Source organism: Lipotes vexillifer, unplaced genomic scaffold (genome assembly GCF_000442215.2).
Source record: "Lipotes vexillifer unplaced genomic scaffold, Lipotes_vexillifer_v1.1 scaffold360, whole genome shotgun sequence".
NCBI classification, from domain to species: Eukaryota; Metazoa; Chordata; class Mammalia; order Artiodactyla; family Lipotidae; genus Lipotes; species Lipotes vexillifer.
Window position 1 is genome coordinate 829,498 of NW_006787175.1, and position 15,201 is coordinate 844,698.

A 15,201-nucleotide genomic window follows, 5' to 3' on the forward strand; every position below is an offset into this window, starting at 1 on the left:
TCGAACTTGTGTCCCCTGCATTAACAGGCAGATTCCCAACCACTGTGCCACCAAGGAAGCCTTTGTTGTGTTTAAGTAGAAAAAGTAAAGGAAGGTTGCAGGTCATAAATGCAATTCGTAACTTTGCCAGTGGAAAACCCTGAATTTGATCATCTTATTATCTCTGCTTATACCTAAGCTCCTTTCCTGAACTCTGAGCCCTGTTTCTCTCCCAATCTGGCAATTTCCTTCTACCCTTATCATCTCCCTGCCCAATGAGGTAGCCCCAGAGGAACATGGGGTAAAACCTATCTGAAAAGTCACTCAGATTTCTAATAGATCATGAATGTTGAGCGAAAGGTCCTTGACATGTCCTAAGTTCTTCCCAAAACAGGTAATGTCCTAAAAAATAAACTTTAAATTCTCTTTTAAAAGTGGGTAAAGATACTTGAGTGTTTCTGATTTCTTTCAATCTCATCCCCCTTCCACTTCATGGAAGGAAAATTCAAGGATGAGGATAAGAATTTACTCACTAAACTTTGGGGTTTTTTTGCTCTTATTTCTCTAAGCTTTAGGTGGAAGGTTGGGTTGTTTATTCGAGATGTTTCCTGTTTCTTAAGGTAGGATTGTATTGCTATAAACTTCCCTCTTAGAACTGCTTTTGCTGCATCCCACAGGTATTGGGTCATCATGTCTCCATTGTCATTTGTTTCTAGGTGTTTTTTGATTTCCTCTTTGATTTCTTCAGTGATCACTTCGTTAGTAAGTAGTGTATTGTATAGCCTCCATGCATTTGTATTTTATAAAGATGTTTTCCTGTAACTGATATCTAGTCTCATAGTGTTGTGATCAGAAAAGATACGTGATACAATTTCAATTTTCTTAAATTTACCAAGGCTTGATTTGGGAACCACGATATGATCTATCCTGGAGAATATTCCATGAGCACTTGAGAAAAATGTGCATTCTGTTGTTTTTGGATGGAATGTCTTATAAATATCAATTAAGTCCATCTTGCTTAATGTATCATTTAAAGCTTGTGTTTCCTTATTTATTTTCATTTTGGATGATCTGTCCACAGGTGAAAGTAGGGTGTTAAAGTCCCACACTATGAATGTGTTACTTTCAATTACCCCTTTTATGGCTGTTAGTATTTGCCTTATGTATTGAGGTGCTCCTATGTTGGGTGCATAGTTATTTACAATTGTTATATCTTCTTGGATCGATCCCTTGATCACTATGTAGTGTCCCAAAGTCAGCAGTAGGAAAGAAATCATAAAGATCATATCAGAAATAATTGAAAAAGAAATGAAGGAAACAATAGCAAAGATCAATAAAACTAAAAGCTGGTTCATTGAGAAGATAAACAAAATTGATAAACCATTAGCCAGACTCATCAAGAAAAAAAGGAAGAAGACTCAAATCAATAGAACTAGAAATGAAAAAGGAGAAGTAACAACTGACACTGCAGAAATACAGAAGATCATGAGAGATTACGACAAGCAACTCTATGCCAATAAAATGGACAACCTGGAAGAAATGGACAAATTCTTAGAAATGCACAACCTGCCAAGACTGAATCAGGAAGAAATAGAAAATATGAACAGATGAATCACAAGCACTGAAATTGAAACTGTGATTAAAAATCTTCCAACAAACAAAAGCCCAGGACCAGATGGCTACACAGGCAAATTCTATCAAACATTTAAAGAGCTAACACCTATCCTTCTCAAACTCTTCCAAAATATAGCAGAAGGAGGAACACTCCCAAACTCATTCTATGAGGCCACCATCACCCTGATACCAAAACCAGACAAGGATTTTACAAAGAAAGCAAACTACAGGCCAATATCACTGATGAACATAGATGCAAAAATCATCAACAAAATACTAGCAAACAGAATCCAACAGCACATTAAAAGGATCATACACCATGATCATGTGGGGTTTATTCCATGGATGCAAGGATTCCTCAATATACGCAAATCAATCAATGTGATACACCATACTAACAATTAAAGGAGAAAAACCATATGGTCTTCTCAATAGGTGCAGAGAAAGCTTTCGACAAAATTCAACACCCATTTATGATAAAAACCCTGCAGAAAGTAGGCATAGAGGGAACTTTTCTCAACAAAAAAACAGCCATATATGACAAACCCACAGCCAACATCGTCCTCAATGGTGAAAAACTGAAAGCATTTCCACTAAGATCAGGAAGAAGACAAGGTTGCCCACTCTCACCACTCTTATTGAACATAGTTTTGGAAGTTTTAGCCACAGCATTCAGAGAAGAAAAGGAAATAAAAGGAATCTAAATAGGAAAAGAAGATAAGCTGTCACTGTTTGCAGATGAAATGATACTATACATAGAGAATCCTAAAGATGCTACCAGAAAACTACTAGAGCTAATCCATGAATTCGGTAAAGTAGCAGGATACAAAATTAATGCACAGAAATCTCTGGCATTCCTATACACTAATGATGAAAAATCTGAAAGTGAAATCAAGAAAACACTCCCATTTACCATTGCAACAAAAAGAATAAAATATCTAGGAATAAACCTACCTAAGGAGACAAAAGACCTGTATGCAGAAAATTATAAGACACTGATGAAAGAAATTAAAGATGATACAAATAGATGGAGAGATATACCATGTTCTTGGATTGGAAGAATCAACATTGTGAAAATGACTCTACTACCCAAAGCAATCTACAGATTCAATGCAATCCCTATCAAACTACCACTGGCATTTTTCACAGAACTAGAACAAAAAATTTCACAATTTGTATGGAAACACAAAAGACCCCGAATAGCCAAAGCAATCTTGAGAACGAAAAATGGAGCTGGAGGAATCAGGCTGCCTGACTTCAGACTATACTACAAAGCTACAGTAATCAAGACAGTATGGTACTGGCACAAAAACAGAAAGATAGATCAATGGAATAGGATAGAAAGCCCAGAGATAAACCCATGCACATATGGTCACCTTATCTTTGATAAAGGAGGCAGGAATGTACAGTGGAGAAAGGACAGCCTCTTCAATAAGTGGTGCTGGGAAAACTGGACAGGTACATGTAAAAGTATGAGATTAGAACACTCCCTAACGCCATACACAAAAATAAGCTCAAAATGGATTAAAGAACTAAATGTAAGGCCAGAAACTGTAAAACTCTTAGAGGAAAACATAGGAAGAACACTCTACGACATAAATCACAGCAAGATCCTTCTTGACCCACCTCATAGAGAAATGGAAATAAAAACAAGAATAAACAAATGGGACCTAATGAAACTTCAAAGCTTTTGCACAGCAAAGGAAACCATAAAAAAGACCAAAGGGCAACCCTCAAAATGGGAGAAAATATTTTCAAATGAAGGAACTGACAAAGGATTAATCTCCAAAATTTACAAGCAGCTCTTGCAGCTCAATAAGAAAAAACCAAACAACCTATTTCAAAAATGGGCAGAAGACCTAAATAGACGTTTCTGCAGAGAAGATATACAGATTGCCAACAAACACATGAAAGAATGCTCAACATCATTAACCATTAGAGAAATGCAAATCAAAACTACAATGAGATATCATCTCACACCAGTCAGTATGGCCATCATCCAAAAATCTAGAAACAATAAATGCTGGATAGGGTGTGGAGAAAAGGGAACACTCTTGCACTGCTGGTGGGAATGTGAATTGGTACAGGCGCTATGGAGAACAGTATGGAGATTCCTTATAAAACTACAAATAGAACTACCATATGACCCAGCAATCCCACTACTGGGCATATACCCTGAGAAAACCATAATTCAAAAAGTGTCATGTACCAAAATGTTCATTGCAGCTCTCTTTACAATAGCCAGGACATGGAAACAACCTAAGTGTCCATCATTGGATGAATGCATAAAGAAGATGTGGCACATATATACAATGGAATATTACTCAGCCATAAAAAGAAACAAAATTGAATTATTTGTAGTGAGGTGAATGGACCTAGAGTCTGTCATACAGAGTGAAGTCAGTCAGAAAGAGAAAAACAAATGCCGTATGCTAACACATATATATGGAATTTAAGAGAAAAAAAATGTCATGAATAACCTAGGGGTAGGACGGGAATAAAGACACAGACCTACTAGAGAATGGACTTGAGGATATGGGGAGGGGGAAGTATAAGCTGTGACAAAGTGAGAGAGTGGCATAGACATATATACACTACCAAATGTAAAATAGATAGTTAGTGGGAAGCAGCTGCATAGCACAGGGAGATCAGCTCAGTGCTTTGTGACCACCTAGAGGGGTGGGAGGGAGGGAGACACAAGAGGGAGGAGGAGTGGGAACATATGTATATGTATAATTGATTCACATTTTTATAAAGCAGAAACTAACATACCATTGTAAAGCAATTATACTCCAATAAAGATTTTTTTAAAAGAATTTACTCATTAAAAAGCATAAATTGACTTCTGTTTAAAGATGACTTTCCTTGCTCTCAGTCTCCCTCAAAGTCCACCCAAAAATATATAAACAACAACAACAACAAAAGAAAAATAGAGAAAAAGATATATCCATCTTAAATAGGGAAAACGATCTATCCATCATATAAAATAAGATTATGGTCACAATCTCAAAAGAAAAGTTGTGACATCTTGACAGGAGTTACAGATTACATAAGAAGTTAACCTCTGCCACCTGAACCTCAGGCCAGCTCAGAGGTGCTTCTAAAAGGGAGGGTCCATCGTCTATGGTCCATCTGCCTGTTCCTGCCCCAGCTGTTTTCACTGCTGGAAGAGTGTCAGAAGTGTACAGGACACAAAGGCGGTGACAGCTATTGCCAGCATCAAGTGGACATCCTGTATAGGGCTTGAGAGGATATGCCTGCAGAGAGGAAGATCCTCAGGGCAAAAAAAAAAAGAAGATTTTATTGGAGGACCTCCAAGGAAAAATGCATGTGGAAGTGGGAGACAGGATCCCTTACCCACTTCCTGCCACTTTCCCACTTCCACCCCATCCTCCCACTAACAGAATGGGGCTACTCACTGGCCCCTTCAAAAATGAGTCATGCAGAAATAAAGAGCCTGGCTCTAAATGTAAACACTGCAAAAAGATACAAATTATTTACAAAACAAAAACAGACTTACAAACTTATGGTTACCACAGGGAAACGTGGTTGGGGGAGGGATAAATCAGGGTTATGGGATTAACATACACACACATACTATATAAATATAGCAATATATAAGATATATAACCAACATGGACCTACTGTATACCACAGGGAACTCTACTCAGTATTCTGTGATAACCTATATATAAGAAAAGAATCTGAAAAAGAATGAATACATGTATGTGTATAACTGAATCACTTTGCTGTACACCTGAAACTAACACAAGGTTGTAAATCAACTATACTCCAATAAAATTTAAAAAAAACAAAAACCACTGCCATCAAGCAGTCAAGTGGAGGGAGGAAAGACAAGAAGACAAGTCAAGGGCATATTTCACAAGAGGCACTATTCAAGGGAATGGGAATTGTGACCAATCATTCTTCACTGCTGCCAAAAGATATATATAGCAGACAACATTCCACCCCTGGAACAAGAGCTTACGTGAGAGTTAGGATTTTCAAAGAAGAGGCTATATGACAAAGGGGAAGGATGTGAGCAGAGCTGCCAGGGTCCAGGAGAAAATGGAAAAGAGGAAGCACACTGCAGAAATGAAAAATCTATATGAAGGGGGAAAAAGGCAGATGCTACAATTAGGTATTGACAGATCTGGGGGAAATCTTTTAAGTACTAAGAAGAACTAGAGAATTTAAAAATATATGTTTATAAAAAAGGTGGCAGAGAGGCAGGCGTGCAAGGGTGACACAACTCTCACCCTGCTGCTTTTAACCCCTACCCCCAGCCTAACCGTTCACACCACTGGCCTTGGCAGGGCAAGAAAATGTTGGCCCATTGCCATCACTTTGTACCTTTCCTTGGGTTAAGCTGTTTGACTGCAATCATCCTCCCTGCTCTCCCTACAAGATATATAATATCCTTTGCTTTATCCAAATACTTTCTTGTGTAGTTTTCTCTGTGAAACCTCCCTCACGAATTCTGATTCTCATGCCTTCAGCAGCTGCAGTGACAACTCATCTCTAAATTTCCTTCCCCTTTAAATCCCACAGTTCAGTGGTCATCGGTAAGTCCCCTTTGACCTCGCGCTTGCCCTCACTGACCACAGAGCATGCGGGATGGCATTCCCCTGGGGATCCCAGCGTTTTCACTCTGACACTTTCATGACATGCTTCACATCCACACTGATCAACGCCCTGGCTGCCGTGGCTCTGGTCTAAGAGAAAACAAGTTCAGTTTCATCAGATCCAAAGGAGGGCTCCTTAAAATAGGAAAGGATATAATTCTCAGTGAAGTGTACCAGTCATGAAAACCTGCACCTAATGACATAAATCAACAATTAAAAAAAGAAAACTGGGCTTCCCTGGTGGCACAGTGGTTGAGAGTCCGCCTGCTGATGCAGGGGACATGGGTTCATGCCCCGGTCTGGGAGGATCCCACATGCCACGGAGCGGCTGGGCCTGTGAGCCATGGCCGCTGAGCCTGCGCATCTGGAGCCTGTGCTCAGCAACGGGAGAGACCACAACAGTGAGAGGCCCGCATACCGAAAAAAAAAAAAAAACAAAGAAACGAAAACTACAGAAAATACAAGAAAGAGTGGTGGGAGACTTGAATGCACTTGGTCCTTGAGAAGGAAGTGTTGCCACCAAGGAGCCTAGAAACATTTAAACCACATAACTGACCAGGTGAATCATTTTTATTATTGATCAATGTGGAGTTTGGGGGGTGTGTGTATAAATGTATTTATATACACATGTATACATCAGTGAATTAAACATATATGTGTATATATGGATATGGATATATACATATAAATATGTATATATATGTGTATGTATAATTCACTTGATACATATATATGTATAATTCACTATATATGTATATAGTTCACTATATATATATATATATACATCAAACTCTACACTTATAGATAATAAGCCATCGTTATTTCAAGTGACCAAGAAACATACACAAAACATAACCACATATTAAGCCACAGAGTAAAAACTCAAAAAGTTCCTGAGAATAAAATAGAAGGAATATTTTCTAATCCCATTCCTGTAAAACTAAAGTCTTACAGCAAAAATATCAAATGCAAAAATCAAAAAGATAGAAATCTGGGTTTCCCTAGTGGTGCAGTGGTTAAGAATCTGTCTGCCAATGCAAGGGACGTGGGTTCGAGCCCTGGTCTGGGAAGATCCCATGTGCCGCGGAGCAACTGAGCCCGTGCACCACAACTTCTGAGCCTGTGCTCTAGAGCCCACAAGTCACAACTACTGAGTCCGCGTGCCACAGCTACTGAAGCCCGTGCGCCTAGAGTCCATGCTCCGCAGCAAGAGACGCCTCTGCAATGAGAAGCCCACACACCGCAAGGAAGTGTAGTCCCTGCTCACCGCAACTAGAGAAAGCCCGTGCGCAGCAAAAAAGACCCAATGCAGCCAAAAATAAATAAATAAATTTATTTTTAAAAAAGATAGAAATCAAAAACTCTTGGGTTAAAAAGTAAATTAAACCTGGGAATGCCCTGGCGGTCCAGTGGTTAGGACTCCATGTTTTCACTCTAGGGAGCATGGGTTGGATCTCTGGTTGGGGAACTAAGATCCTGCAAGCCAAGTGGCACAGCCAAAAAAAAAAGCAAATTAAATCCAATGTTACATAATATAAAAAAGTGATCATGGAAACACATATCAGGTCCTATGGGATACAGCTAAAACTATGCTAAGGGTAAAATTCATGAAACTCAACAAAATAAACTGGAGCAGAAAGACATTAGTCAGCATAAAATTTTTTAATGACCTAGAAGTATAAAAACTGTATAACCAATAATTCTAGAATCAGAATTTTTAAAATAAAATTTAAAACCATTAGCTAACATAATCAAGGGGGAAGAAAGTTTTTAAACATCGAAAAAGAGAACATTAATAAACAAGACTAATTTGCTCAGTTTTATGAAAATATATGGAAGAACCTGGATGAACTGGATGATTTCCAGGAAATTCTTGGGAAAAATACCAGAAGTGATCCCAGGGGAAATTAAAAATTCAAACAGAATGATTTTTCTTGAAACTTCAGAAAAACAAATTGTCAGTAAGCAAGTTAAACACCAGGCTAAGACACTCTCACATAATAAAGTTTACCAAATCTTTAAGGACTGCATAAATGCTATATTTAAGCTTCACAGCTTAGTAAAAGAAGGACATTTTCCAAATTCTTTTAATGAAACAAACAAAATTTATAATAGTCCCAACCAAGATGGCACAAAAAGATACAGATCAATCTTTATTATGAATATTTATGTAAATGTTATAAATAAAATAAAATATTAGACACAGAAGGCAGCAGTGTAGCATTTTCTCAGTAATACCAGGGTGGTTTAATATTGCAAAACCTATTTATCTAGTTCATTATATATTCACATGACACATTATATTAAGTAAAAAATGGAAAAAATAGAATCACTTTTACAAATACAGAAAAGATATTTTAATAACCTTCAATATCCATTCTTGGTTTGAATAATAGACTTATTAAATTTGTGACTGACAGAATATATATATCTTGACCCCAAATCCATTCTTATGCTTGCTGGAAGAAAACCAGAAGCATTGCCATTAAAGGCAGGGACCAGACTAGTATCATTATTACCATTGAGCATTGCTATAGTGGAACTAGCTGAAAATTTTAGGAAGAAGTAAGACATATGGAAACTGGAAGCAAAGAAGTAAAGTTATATTTGATTGTAGTTAATATGATTGTAGTTATATTTGATTGTAGTTAATATGATTGTAGTTAATATGATGTAGTTAATATGATTCTCCTGGATAAACCAGGAGAATCAACTGATATAAGACAAGTGAAAGAATTCAGTAAAGGGACTGTGTAAAAAATAATAATATATAAAAGCCATCAACTTCAACTTCATCATCAACAATCAAAAGTGATAGCAACAGGAATGAAAAAAAAGAATTACCCTGGATTTAAGTAAGAAATCTGTAAGACCTTTAGGAAAACTATAAAATATTATTGAGAGACTTTTATTAAAAGAAGTCTTAAACAAATGGAAAGCCATACAATACTCTTGGATTGAATGAGAGTAATTAGATGTCAATTACATTAACCTGTATTTGAGATCCAATAAAAGTGCCAATAGGATTTATCTTTCTTTTTTCTTCCCCCTTTGGAACCAGATAAGTTGATTTTTAGATTCTAAAGAGAAAAGCACAAAAGGAAAGTAGTTAGGAAAATTCTGCATGTGAAGAATAATGAGGGTGGGAAGCCCATTCAGATATTAAACTATACTATAAATGTACACTGAATACAAGATTTTGGTACTGGTACAAAATCAAGAAATCAACAAAACAGAATGAAAAGTCCATAAATAGAATACTATATATTCTATATAGTATATATATATATATATACATATATATATATGTATATATGTACTTTGTATATATACACACTATATATATATAAAGGCATTGTTAAAAATAAAAATAAAAGGTATGTTAAAAAAAAAAAATGGAGACCAACTGTAAAAATTCCCTGGGCAGATGAAACCAGTTTTATCTGCTTAATTTAGCTTATTTTGTAAAACTAACTTGACCTGTGTCATTTCTTCTTTATGCTTCTGGAAAACATAAACAAAATTTAACCTGTTTCCCAAAATTGATATGACATAACCACTAACCAATTCCCTATCATTTATGAAAATTCTAATATTGTAACCAACTACTGTGAAGAATAAACAGTCACTGCTTTCTGACTATATAAGCTGTTTTATAACAATATTCCCCTGAGCTTCATTCCATGTTTTGGTTTGAGGACTCCTTGTTTGTGAGCTGTCTTTTTTTGGTGTGAACACAGTAAACTTTTACTGCTTCAGTGATTCATTGGTTTTACTTCCATTAGTTCTGAACTTTTGACAGTTAGTTATTGTGGTAACATTTTAGGTTATTCAAAATATCATGTTGACAATTTGTGTCCATCTGAAATGATTGTTGGAACGCTAGCTGATATGGCACACAAAATAAATCCTAAACAATTGAAGTCTCAAATTCTAAGAGAAAACCATAAAAATATTAGAAAAGCAATGACATTTTTATTAGCAAGTGGAATGGGGAAGACTTCATTTTAACCTATTACACAAAACCCAAAGCCATAAAAGTATTGAGAAATTAACTATATGAATATGATAAATTCTGCTTGAAAAAATAAAGTCAAAAGAGAAATGAAAAACAAAAATGAAATATTTGCAACTTATGTGATTGTAAAAGAGTGATTATATATTCTCATACTATGTAAAGAGTATCTATAAGTCAATGAGAAAAATGACCAAACCCCCAATAAAAACCTGCAAAAGATAAGAAAACATTTCAGTGCATAAGAAAAGCACACAAGAACAACTGTCATGCCCCTTTCTTCATTTAAAGATGCAGACTAAAACCAATAGTATAGTTTTTACTTATCAGATTTGATAAGTGATTGGAGAAGATATAGTTCATACATTGCTGGTAGAAGTGCTCTTTGGTGCAACCGCTATAAGAAACAGTAAGGTCCTGTCTTACCAGAAATTAAAAGTTCACATACTCTCACATAAAAGTACACAACTACTTTTCACAAACTCACACCGGACTACATGAGGTGTGAACAAAATTACTTATAGCAACATTGTTTGTAATAGCAATATGTTGGAAATGCATAAATATCCATCATTAGAGAGATGTTGACTTGAATTGCAAAGGATCCATGAAATTTAATATTATACAGCAAAAGAAAAGAAGGAGAAAGCTCTACATACACCACAAAAGAATGAAACAAGTGAAAACCGCAAAGTGATGAGGTGGAAGACAATGTATCTGGTGTAAGCACGATGTAGGCCTGAAGAACCAAGAAACCAATGACAGAGGTTGTCCCCTGGAGAAAGAAATGCCTGGAACACAGGGAGGAAGGATGACTTTCTTTTCACTACAGATTCTCTATTCTTTTGAATTTTGTACCATGCATGTGTGTTTCCAGTTTAAAATTAATAAATTAAATGGCTATTTCAGAATTAAGCGGAGAAGAAAAGAAACATGATAAAGTCCCACAACACTTGGGTTTATGACCATCTTAGCTCTACTGCAACTGCTACTCTTTCTTCTTTGCTGTGTGTCCATGAGTCTTTCATGTCAATGCAGGAAGAGAAGAGAATCTCCAGCAAGGGACCCCAAGGTGGAAGAATCCAATCTGTGAAGAGCAGAGGAAGCTGGTTGGAGCATGGGAAGAAGTAAAGACAGAAAGAGCATGAGCAACAGATAATAAGGGAGCTCACGCAGGATACACTACTACAGCACAAATTCTGGAATTTGCTTAAAAAGTCATTGAAGTGTTCTAACCAGCACAGTGACAATGTCAGATTTTAAAATTTTAAAGGGCATTATTTACAATTCCCAAGACGTAGAAACAACCTAAATATCCACTGACAGATGAATGGATAAAGAAGATGTGGTACATATATACAATAGATTATTACTCAGCCATAAAAAGAATGAAATAATGCCATTTGCAGCAACATAGATGGACCTAGAGATTATCATACGAACTGAAGTAAGTCAGACAGAGAAAGATAAATACCGTATGATTTCACTTATACATGGAATCTAGAAAAATGCTATAAACTTATTTACAAAAAGAGATAGACTCACAGACATAGAAAATAAACTTATGGTTACTAAAGGGGGGAGGGATAAATTAGGAGTTTGGGATTAACAGATACAAACTAATGTATATAAAATAGATAACCAACAAGAGCCTACTATATAGCACAGTGAACTATACTCAATATCTTGTAATAACCTATAATGGAAAGGAATGTAAAACAGAATATATATATATATGTACATATATATATATATATACACACACATACATATATATTATTTATATATATACATGCATATATATTATATATATATATATATATATATATATATATATAACTGAATCACTGTGTTTTACACCTGAAACTAATACAACATTGTAAATTAACTATATTTCAGTAAATTTTTTTTAAAAAAAAGAAAGGAAAAGGGAGAGCAGAAAAAATTTTAAGGGCATTCTTAATGAAAACAACAGCAGATGGGGCAAAAATACTGGTAATATGAGTATCACAAAAAATAGAACTGGTAAGCAGAAATTTTTTTAAAATCCTGAAAACAATACAAATAAAATTGGTTAGAAAACATAAATAGGCAATTTAGAGGAAAAGGAGATATAATTGACTGATAAACATTGAAAAGATGGTCACCATACTGTAAGGCCTAAAATTGAATGTGCCATCTTGACATCTTTGAGCCTCACAGGCTCCTAGGTCTAAGCATGAGTTCTCCTGCCTTCCAGATATGCCCCCACCTAGTGGGAAAGTCTCCCCACTGCCTACTAGTCCCCTATCAGCAAGACCAGCTGCATTCCACCTGGTCCTCACCCTAAAGGGCTTGATTTCCCTGCCAGCCCATGAAGTTATTCAAGCAAGCCAATCACATCCTCCAGTGGGGATAAGAGGCACCCCAACTCCTTGATACTGCAAAGCCTGCCTCCCACAGACCCTGTTTTTTCACTCTGTTCCCAAGTGCAATTCCGGTGTGGACCTGTGTGTGTGCCATGTCCTCCTCCCTGAGACTGTGAGCATAGGTGAGTAATAAACTTCTGCACATCTTGCCGTCCCAGTGTCAGGTGTCACGTGTCTCATTGTATTTAGGGCAAGGGATCTCTCCTTCACCAACATAAGAGGTGATCAGAACCGTCACTTTGTTGGCTATCAGAGAAACAGTAAGTGAAACAACAATAATATGGAATATTTTTACCCAACAGACTCACAAAATTATGAATAACTAATAATAACCAGTGTTGGCAATAGTTTGGATGAAAATATAAATCGATGTTTTTTTGGATGATAACTATGCATAGCCTGTGACCTCTAATTGCCTTCTATTTACCTTCTAGAAACCTTTACTTAGATGCACTATTGATAAAAGAGAAAAACTGGATAAGGCTCAGAGGTCCACCAATAAGGGGATGGTTAATGAATGTTAATATAACCACCTGTAGGTCATTCCTGTGGACTGACTCAGTCAGTATCATTTTCAACGTTCCTCTTGTATGTTTCCCTGTACTTCAGGGGCTGGAAATCTGGAAACTTTATTTTTCTAGGCTCCTTTGGTTACAAACATGACTTAAGTTAACCAATTAGAAGCTCTCATGTATGATTTGGTTTTGGATGTCTGTTAAAGGAGATAGAGGCAGCATGAAACATCATTTTTTAAGTAAAATATTTTAACTTTTAGAACAGAATTCTGTTCTAAAAATTTTACATTACAGAAATACATTCACAGAAAAATTGAGAAGCTAATACAGAGAGCTCCCATAATACATACTCAGCTTTCCCTATTTTTACCATCTTAACATTTAACATTTGTTAAAATGAATAAACCAGTAGGATTTTTTTTACTATCATTATTATTAACTAAAATCCTTAGTTTACTAAGATCTTCTTAGTTTTTACAGAATGTCTTTTTCTGCTCCAGGATCTCATCCAGGATCCCATTATATTTACTTGTCATGTCTCCTAGGCTCCTCTTGGCTGTGACAGATTCTTTGTTTTTGACAATCTCGACATATCTAAGGGTAGAGGTCAAGTATTTTGTAGGATATATCTCAAATGGAATTTGTCTGAAATTTTTCTCATGATTGGAGTTGGGGTTATAGGTTTTGGGGACAAGGACCACAGAGGTAAAGTGCCATTTTCACCTCATCATATCAAGGGTACTTTCTACCAACATCACTAATCACTGTCAATGTTGACTTTGACCACCTGGCTGGGGTAGTGTTTGTCAGGGTTCTTCACTATCAAGTTACTCTTTTTTTCCCCTGCTTTCCATACTTTAGTTTTAGTAATGTAGTCACTATGTTCAGCTCACACTTAAGTACTGGGGATTTAATCACACCCAAAATTTCACCACTCTAAAATCCCCCTGTGCTCCACCTACTCAACCTTCCCACAATCCTTAGCCTCTGGCAACCACTGATCTTTTTACCCACTCTGTGCATTTTTGAGAATGTCATACAATTAGAATCATACAATATTTAACCTTTTCAAATTGATTTCTTTCACATAGCAATATGCATTTGAAATTCATCTGTGGCCTCTCTTGGCTTGATGGTTCATTTCTTTTATTGCCAAAATAATATTCCATTGTCTGGATGTTCTACAGTTTCTTCATCCATTCACCTATCGAAGGACATCTAAGTTGCTTCCAGGTTTTTGTGTTAATAAATAAAACTGCTAAAAACACTTGCATGTAGGCTTTTGTGTGAGCATAAATTTTCAAATCAGCTATTACTGAGGGATGTGATTGCTGGGTTTATGGTGAGATTATTTTCAGCTTCGTAAGAAACTGTCAAACTGCCTTCCAAAGTGGCTGTACCATTTTTTACTCTCACCAGCAATGATGTGAGTTCCTGATTCCACATCTTCTCCAGAAACTGGTACTGTCACTTTTATAAATCTCAGCTATTCTAATATAGGTATAGTAGTATCTCATTGTTGTTTTAATTTACAATTTCCAATTGACAAAATCATTTTGAAATTATTTCATATTGCCATCAGTATATTTTCTTTGATGAAATTTATGTTCAGGTCTTTTATCCAATTTTGTTTTATTTGGTTGATTGATTTCTTACTGTTGCATTATAAACTTCATTGTATATTTTGAGTATAAGTCCTTTATCAGATATGTGTTTTGCAAATGTTTTCTCCCAGTCTGTGGTTTGTCTTCTCATTCTCTGAACAATGTATTTTGAAGAGCGGAGTGTTTAATTTTAATAAAGTCCAACTTATCAATTCTTCTTTCAAGGATTAGGTCTTAGAAGGTTGCCTTGATTCTAAGAATTTATTTGCTTCTTCTAGGTTGTCCAATTTGTTGGTGTATAGTTTTCATAGTATCAATATTTATTCTCTTATAATCCTTTGCATTTCTGTGGTGTCCATTGTTATTTCTCCTCTTTCACTTATGATTTTATTTATCTGAGCCTTGTCTCTTTTTTTCTTAGTGAGTCTAGCTAAAGGTTTG